The following is a 7856-nucleotide window of genomic DNA, read 5'->3' on the forward strand; positions in this document are numbered from 1 at the left end:
ATTTGAAAATCACAAATGCTCTTTCTTTCTAGTTGCTATTTTGTCATTTTATTGAATTCTCTTTTAGAGCATTCAATCCCTTTGAGTGGTTTATGAAAGTTTAATTTCGTACGCAACATAATATAATTTGGTGGGTTTCAATCATTTCCATGCCTTTCCTTATTTGGTCTTTTAAAGATCAAACTGTCTAATTTGATGACAAAAGCTTTATTCTCTTTAATTTAGACTATGTCTCTAATGTCTAATTTGTGATCTCACTTGGTTCGTCAATATGTGCAGTTTGATGGTTTTTTTATTGTTCAAGGTGCGTCGAAGCTTCTACTGAGAGGATTCATGATGGCTCTCTTTTGGGAGACTTTTTTCCTTACCTGTGTTGTGTAATATTTTCTTAGGTGGGTTTGGTCCTTTTTTTTTTTTAACTAAGTTTTTAGCTGTTCTAATTGTGTTTTACTTGTATCTTAACCTAAGGTTGTAAGATCCCTACAATGTAATTCAATACCCTTGTAAAAAAATAATATTAAAAAAGACTGTCCCTAATTTTCTTTTTAGCTTGATAATCAATTGATTTTGTTCACAAGATGTTTCCAGAGAAACTTATTTCGTAGAGTTGAGTTTGAGTTGGTGTTGATGTCGATGCCGATTAGATGCGATGTGGGTCGATCTCTAGTACTTGATCCTCTGATTCTTTCTCGATTGAGTGGATGTGCTTGACTTAAAGAAAGGCACTTAAGAGAAGTCTTGGAAGAGTTTTTGTGTCTTCAAGGGTCTTTTGTCTAAGTCTTGGAAGAGACTTTGTGTCTTCAAGGGTCTTCTGTCTAAGTCTTGGAAGAGTTTTTGTGTCTTTAAGGGTCTTCTGTCTGTCTTGGAAGAGTCTTTGTGTGAAGTCTTCTACTTGTTGATGATCTCTGACTCTCTTAATCGAGAATTGCTAACCCAAAAGCTCTTCTATTTATAGGGCTCTCAGATAGGTCTGGTCTTTCGATCCAATTAATTGGACTTGGGTCTTTTGCGCCTTATTAATTGGATTTGGGCCTATTTTGGCATTTTAGGCCCACATTTGGGAGTAACTAGACTAATGCCCAAATTATAATGTCGAATTGAGCGACATTAATTTTATTCAACCCAACGTTCGTAACATGTGACGTCATCAGAATTCATCTTCATTTTCAATTTGGTACACATGTCGACTCTTAACCGATCCCAAATTGATGATTTTGGCATTTCATAGTTAATCTAATAAATGACGTGGCAATCCATGATTGGTCTGAAATTTCTCCTCCAATAAATGTCCCTTTTCGATATTTGTGCACAAATGTGGGTTGATGAATTTCGAAAAAGATAAAGTCGACATCGATGCAAGTAATTTGGTCTTACTTCAATGCTCCCAATTTAATTAAACCGTGAATTTAGTGCACAAATTTAACTAAAATTTGTAATATAGGATGGCCAAAATTTAAGAAAAATCTCGACCATTATCTCATACTTACTTTGATTTGGAGAGATAAAAAAGAATTCTCAAATTTTTTTTCTTTTTTTTCAAAAAAAAAAATTCAGGTTTCATCCCAAATTAATTTGATTTAGAGACGAAATTTACAAATTTTTAATTTAAAATGAAAATTCAAGTTTCATCTCTAATTTAATTTGATTTGGAGGTTAAAACTTAAGAATTTGGTTCTAAGAAAGAAATTTGGGATATGGCCAAATTTACAAACAAACTTCAAGTTTTGGTCCCCAATTTAATTTGATTTTAGGGATAAAAAGTTTGGATTTAAAATGAAGATTCAAGTTCCATCTCCAATTTAACTTGATTTGGAGGTAAAGCTCAAAAATTTTGAATTTAGGATGAGAATTCAAATTTCATCCCAATTTAGTTAGATCTGGAGTTAAAACTTAATTAATTTGAATTTAAAACAAAAATTCAAGTTTCGTTCCCAATTTAATTTGATTTTGAGATAAAACTTAGAAATTTTGAATTTAGAACGGGAGGTAAAACTTAATTAATGAAAAAGGGTTGGTACGTGGCTAATAGTTTTAGAAAAAGGAGGGGTAGAAAAAATTCAAAAAATAAGGGGTTGAAATAAAATTTTAAACCAAACAGAATCTAGATTTAACGAAATCTTGATTTTCTAATTTGGTTCTAGATTTAGTGAAGTCCTTATAAATAAGGCCTCATGCATCCTCATCCCATCAATATACATGGTATTAAAAAAAAAATTCTTCCCATTTCTTCCCTTTTTTTTTCTTTTTTTTTACTCCCGAGCCGTTAGTCGCTAGTCACCAGCCCTTCTCCTCTTCACTGCCTATCCTTTTTTGCCTTTTTTTTTCAACAGAAGCTCTTCGTTTTCTTTTTCTTTTTTTTTTTCCTTTTTTTATACATTTTTCTGGCCAAAACTTTTTTTTTTCTTTTTTTTTCGTTTTTCGTTTCTTTTCCCTTTTTTTATTTTTTTATTTTTTTTTCTTTGTTCGTTTCTTTTTGTTTTTTTTTTTCCTTCTTTCTTTTCATTTTTTTAATCAAACCTAACTTTCCAATTTTTTCCTTTTTTTCTTTTTTCTTTTTTTTTTCAAAATTAAATTTAAAAAAAATCAAGCTCCTTTTTTGTTTTTTTGTTTTCCTTTTTTTTCTTTATCTCTTTCTTCAGCAAAACTCTTTTTTTTTTTCATTTTTTCCTTTTTTCGGGGAAAAAAAACTTCGTTCTTCTTTTTTCTCTCCTTTTTTTTCTTATTATCTAAAATTCCAAATGGTAATTATCCTTTTACTAACTCACCCCTATTTTTGTTTATCAAGACCCAAGTCATTTATAGCTTGCAGTTCGAGGGAGTAACATCTTTTTTACAAGAGGTGAGTTTTTTTTTTTTTTTTTTTTGAAGTTATGAACAAAACATCAGGTGGCCTGAGGGGTCGATTTCAACATCCATTTTGCAAGCTCAATCTCAGTATGTGACTTAAGACTCCGCTCTAAGTCCCTGAGGACTTTGGCACCTTATTGGCTTTGATCTTTGTACATGGCCTGAGGGGTTCGTCGATTCCAGCCTCAGTCTTTGACTTGAGCATTCTGTCAGTCCCAGCCTTAGTCTTTGACTTGAGCATTCCGTCGGTTTCCAACTCAGTGCTCTAACAGCTATGATCTCCGCCCCTTACTGGCTTTGATCTTAGTACGTGGCCTAAGGATTCCGTCGGTCCCAGCCTCAGTCTTTGACTTAAGCATTCCGTTGGTTTTCAACTCAGTGCTCTAACGGGTCTGATCTGCGTCCCTTATTGACTTCGATCTTAGTACTGGCCTGAGGGGTTCCATTGATTCCAACCTCAGTCTTTGACTCGATCATTCCATCGATTTCCAACTCAGTGCTCTAACGGCTCTAATCTCCGTCCCTTATTGGCTTCGATCTTAGTATGTGACCTGAGGGTTCTGTTGGTCCCAGCCTCAGTCTTTGACTTGAGCATTCCAGTCGGTTTGCAATTTAGTGCTATAACAGCTCTGATCTGCACCCCTTACTAGCTTCGATCTTAGTACGCGGCCAGAAGATTCCGTCGGTCTCAGCCTTAGTCTTCGACTTGAGCATTCCGTCAATTTCCAACTCAGTGCTCTAACGGCTCTGATCTCCGCCCCTTATTGGCTTCGATCTTAGTACGCAGCCTAAGGGTTCCGTCGGTTCTAGCCTAAGTCTTTGACTTGAGCATTCCGTCGGTTTCTAACTCAACGCTCTAACGACTCTAATCTCCAGCCCTTATTGGCTTCGATTTTAGTACACGGCCTGAAGGTTCCATCAGTTCCAACCTCAATCTTTGACTTGAACATTCCATCGGTTTCCAACTTAGTACTCTAATGGATCTGATCTCCACCCCTTATTGGCTTCGATCTTAGTACGCGGCCTAAGGGTTCCGCCAGTTCCAGCCTCAGTCCTTGACTTGAGCATTCCACCGGTTTTCAACTCAGTGTTCTAACGGCTCTGATCTTCGACCCTTATTGGCTTTGATCTTAGTACGCGACCTGATCTTGCGCATAAGACAAAGCTTGGCAAGCCGAACGCAGAACCTAGTAGATTGAGGCGAACCGGATTTGATTGTGCAGTTGGGGCAGAGGTAAGAAGGCCAGACTTGATCTCACAAATGAGGCGGTGCTAGATAGACCAAACTTAATCTTGCATATGAGCCAGAGTCAGGCGAATTAGACTTGATCTCACATATGAGGCGAAGCCAGGCAGACCAAACTTGATTTCGCATATAAGTCGAAGCCATACCAACATTTTTGGAGAGGGAATGAAGCTGCACCAACATTTTAGAGAAGGAAGGAAGCTACACCAATATTTTGAAGCGAGAGCAAAGCATCCAAACCTGACTTTGAAAAGGAAGTGGTAAAGCCCCCGAACTTGAAGATGGAAGAACATCGACGAAGCCTCTGAACTTAAAGATGGAGAAGCATCGACAGAGCCTCTGAACTTGGGCTTGAAGTATCAGCGAACCCTCCGCACTTGAGTTTAACGAAACATCAGCGAATCTTCGGAATATGAGCTTAAAGTATCGGCGAATCCTCAACATCATGGACGAATCCTCTGCATTTGAGTTTAACAAAGCATCGGTGAATCTTCCGCATTAACTTGATTTCACGACTTTAAGCATGAAGATGACAACGCAAAACCTCCAAACTTGAGCATGAAGATGCAGCATCGATGAAGCCTCTATACTTGAAGATGGAGAAGCATCAACGAAGCCTCTAAACTTGAAGACGAAGGTGTATCGACGTAGCCTCTAAACTTGAAGATGGAGAAGCATCAACAAAGCCTCTTGAAGATGGAAGAGCATCAAAGAACCCTCTAACTTGAAGACAAATGAGCATCGACAATACCTTTGAACTTGAAAATGGAGAGGCATCAATGCAACCATTGAAAGTAGAGTTGTAGAAGCAATAGTGCAACCTTTGAACTTGGAGACAGAGAAACAGCAATGCAACCATGAAATTCGTAGATGGAGAAATAGGGGTGCAACCATCAAAGCAGCGGTCTAATCCTCGAACTTGGAGATGAAGAAGCAGCAACACCAACATCTTTATAGGGGAGGCAGAACTACAACAACTTTTGGAGAAGAAGCGAAGCTGCAAGGAGTAATATATATATATATATATATATATATAGGGGAAGCAGGGAAGTCGCATCAAACTTGAACTTCGAAGAGGAAGCAACGAAACATCCAAACTTGACTTCAACGAGGAAATGGTGAAGCCTCCAAACTGTTGGGTTTTATGTCCTAAAACTTGCAATTTGTAAAAGATAAATATATTCTATAATCAATAAACTTATTTATTGGTTCTATAAATTGCATACGTAAAAGTCTAAATCCAATAAACTAAGATCCATGGCTATTATATGAATACTTGAACTTTATGTAGAGACATAGAGATGGATCAGGTTCGAGTAAATAGCTAAAATGATCAATAGTGCATGATTAAGGTTGGGTACCTTATTCTGGTAACACTATTGGATGTGGCCTACTGTGTCGCTGTTATAAGTTGTTGTAAAGTTAATACAAACGAAGTGATCCAGATTCATTCATGTATTGACATGAGGAGTGGGGGCATCCTATGTAATGAGTTTGCATAAGACCGGACCAAGAAATAAGTCACTCTTACTTTATAATGCTTTTTACTATATAAGACTGACTATTTGACTTAGATGACCTAGGTAACTCAATCTTAATCCGGAGCTAATTATGAACTTCTATTTATTCGGGATTATCCTTAGATTTGCATAGGTGAGGGTTGGCTCAACAGCGTCGGCTCAATGAGCCTCCCATTTCAGGGGTAAGACCGTGTAGGTAGCTGAAGACATAGGGTGCAAGACGAAATTCACACCTACCCATTTTAAGGATAAGAGAAAGGTTGTTCTCTTAAGTACTAAATCCATGTCTTGAACAAGGGGCCCCACCCTCTCACTGGGCTGAGAGGGATCTGGTTAAGTGACTGGATTGCAAACCAATTGTTCATTGGAGGATCTGTAGGAACTTAAGGAACAAGACGTAATCTCGGGGGTAAAACATACATTTTGACCTAGCCGTTATTACGAACAACCTATGAAGGGTCGACTTACTAATTAGGTTAAATCATGTGGACATAATATATCTACAGTGAGGGAAGTTTTACTATGAGCTTTAGTGGAGTGACCCATTAGTTAATGAATGGGGATTAATCCGGTGCAACGAGTTTAGTCAATTAATCTCAGATCGTTGGAGCCTATGATCTGTAGGTCTGTGAGGTCCCCCTACTAGCTCGTAAATGGATTAACTTTAGAGTAGCGTGATAAGTTTATTTGAAATGTTCAAATTAGAATTAAATAGAATAGAAGAATTAATTAACATTTAAATATGATTTAAATATTAAATTTATGAAGGGGGACTTATGTAAAATCAATTTAATATTTGATATTAAATTAATTAGAATTAATTAAATTAAAATAATTATTTATTAATTTTATTAGAAAATTAATTTATAAAATTAATTTTGCAAAATTAATAATATTTTGAAATTTTGAAATCATTTGGTAAAATTGAAAAGTTTGAAAAACACAAAATGAACTTATGAATTTTTCGATTAACACCTTCAACTAGCTCACACCAAACCCACTTAAGTTTGGCTTCAATAACTCCAAGCATGAACTGTATCTCATGCGGCCATCTTCTTTGCATGAAAGTTCTGCAATAAATAGAGAAGATTGGAGTGGAATTGAGGCATGCATCAATAAGTTTTTGCTGAAAAACTTCGAGTTGAAGAAGTTGTTCTTCAAGTGGGTTGTTACAGTGAGTTCTTCTCCAAGTTCCCTTTCATTCAAGCTTATCTTGTGTCCCATAACTCAATCTAGAGCTCCAAGAGAATAGTGAGGAAGATCTTAAGGTGGTTCACAACGAGATTTGGAGAAGCTTTGCAGCTAAGAATCGAGATTCAAGAAGTTTTACAAAGGTATTACATGAAGCCCTCTTGTTATTGTATGAGCATGCTTTATTTATAGCCAAAATTAATGAATTAGAATACTTATTATTCCCATTTGCTTTGGCTTCATGCTGATATACTCCTTCAAAAACTTGACTTCGAAGAGGAAGCAAAGTGTCATACCAAGTGTGTGCTTTTAATTTACTGTGTTAGCTCATTACAAGGGATAAACATCTTCAATTTGTTATGTTGCCTCTTAAGGATGAACATCTTCAATCTGAAGTGTCATCCTTTAATGGGGATGACCAACGTCGATCTTGTAGTGACATACTTAGGTGGTTGTGGTACCCTTTCTGACGGACTAAACTTAAATTTCTTTAAGTTGCCCACGTACCCTTGAAGAAAGGGATCAAGTCATGGCATGGTTAAAAATTTTTTGTTTGTTTAGACTGAACTTAAAACTTCTTTCAAGCTGCCTACGTACCCTTTACAATGAATAAGGATCAAGTCATAACGTAGTTCAAAAAGAGATTTTTTTTTTTTATCGTTCACCTTTTAATCTCATGCGGGCCAAGAGCAACAAGTAGTTTAGGCTCTTACGATAAAAAAAATTAAAAAAATTAAAAAAATAAAAAAAAAAACCTTTTTTTTACATTCGTTAAGCATAAAACTTCTTGAGAAACTTGTCGTTGATTGGACCAACTCTCAACCTTTCTTGATCAACAATCTTGTATGCTCCATTTGTATAGACTTCTTTGACGATGTAAGGCCCATCTCATTTAGGTGTGAACTTATTTCCTGTATGTCTTATCATGTTAATAGGTCTTCTTACAGCAAGCACTAGGTCACCGACTTGAAAAGATCGAGGCTTTACGTGCTTATCAAAAGCTTTAGACATTCGTGCTTGGTAACACTCCAACGCTTGTTGAGCTTCGAGTC

The sequence above is a fragment of the Benincasa hispida genome, chromosome 2, assembly GCF_027475165.1.
Source record: "Benincasa hispida cultivar pf3 chromosome 2, pf3_genome.v1.1, whole genome shotgun sequence".
NCBI lineage: Eukaryota > Viridiplantae > Streptophyta > Magnoliopsida > Cucurbitales > Cucurbitaceae > Benincasa > Benincasa hispida.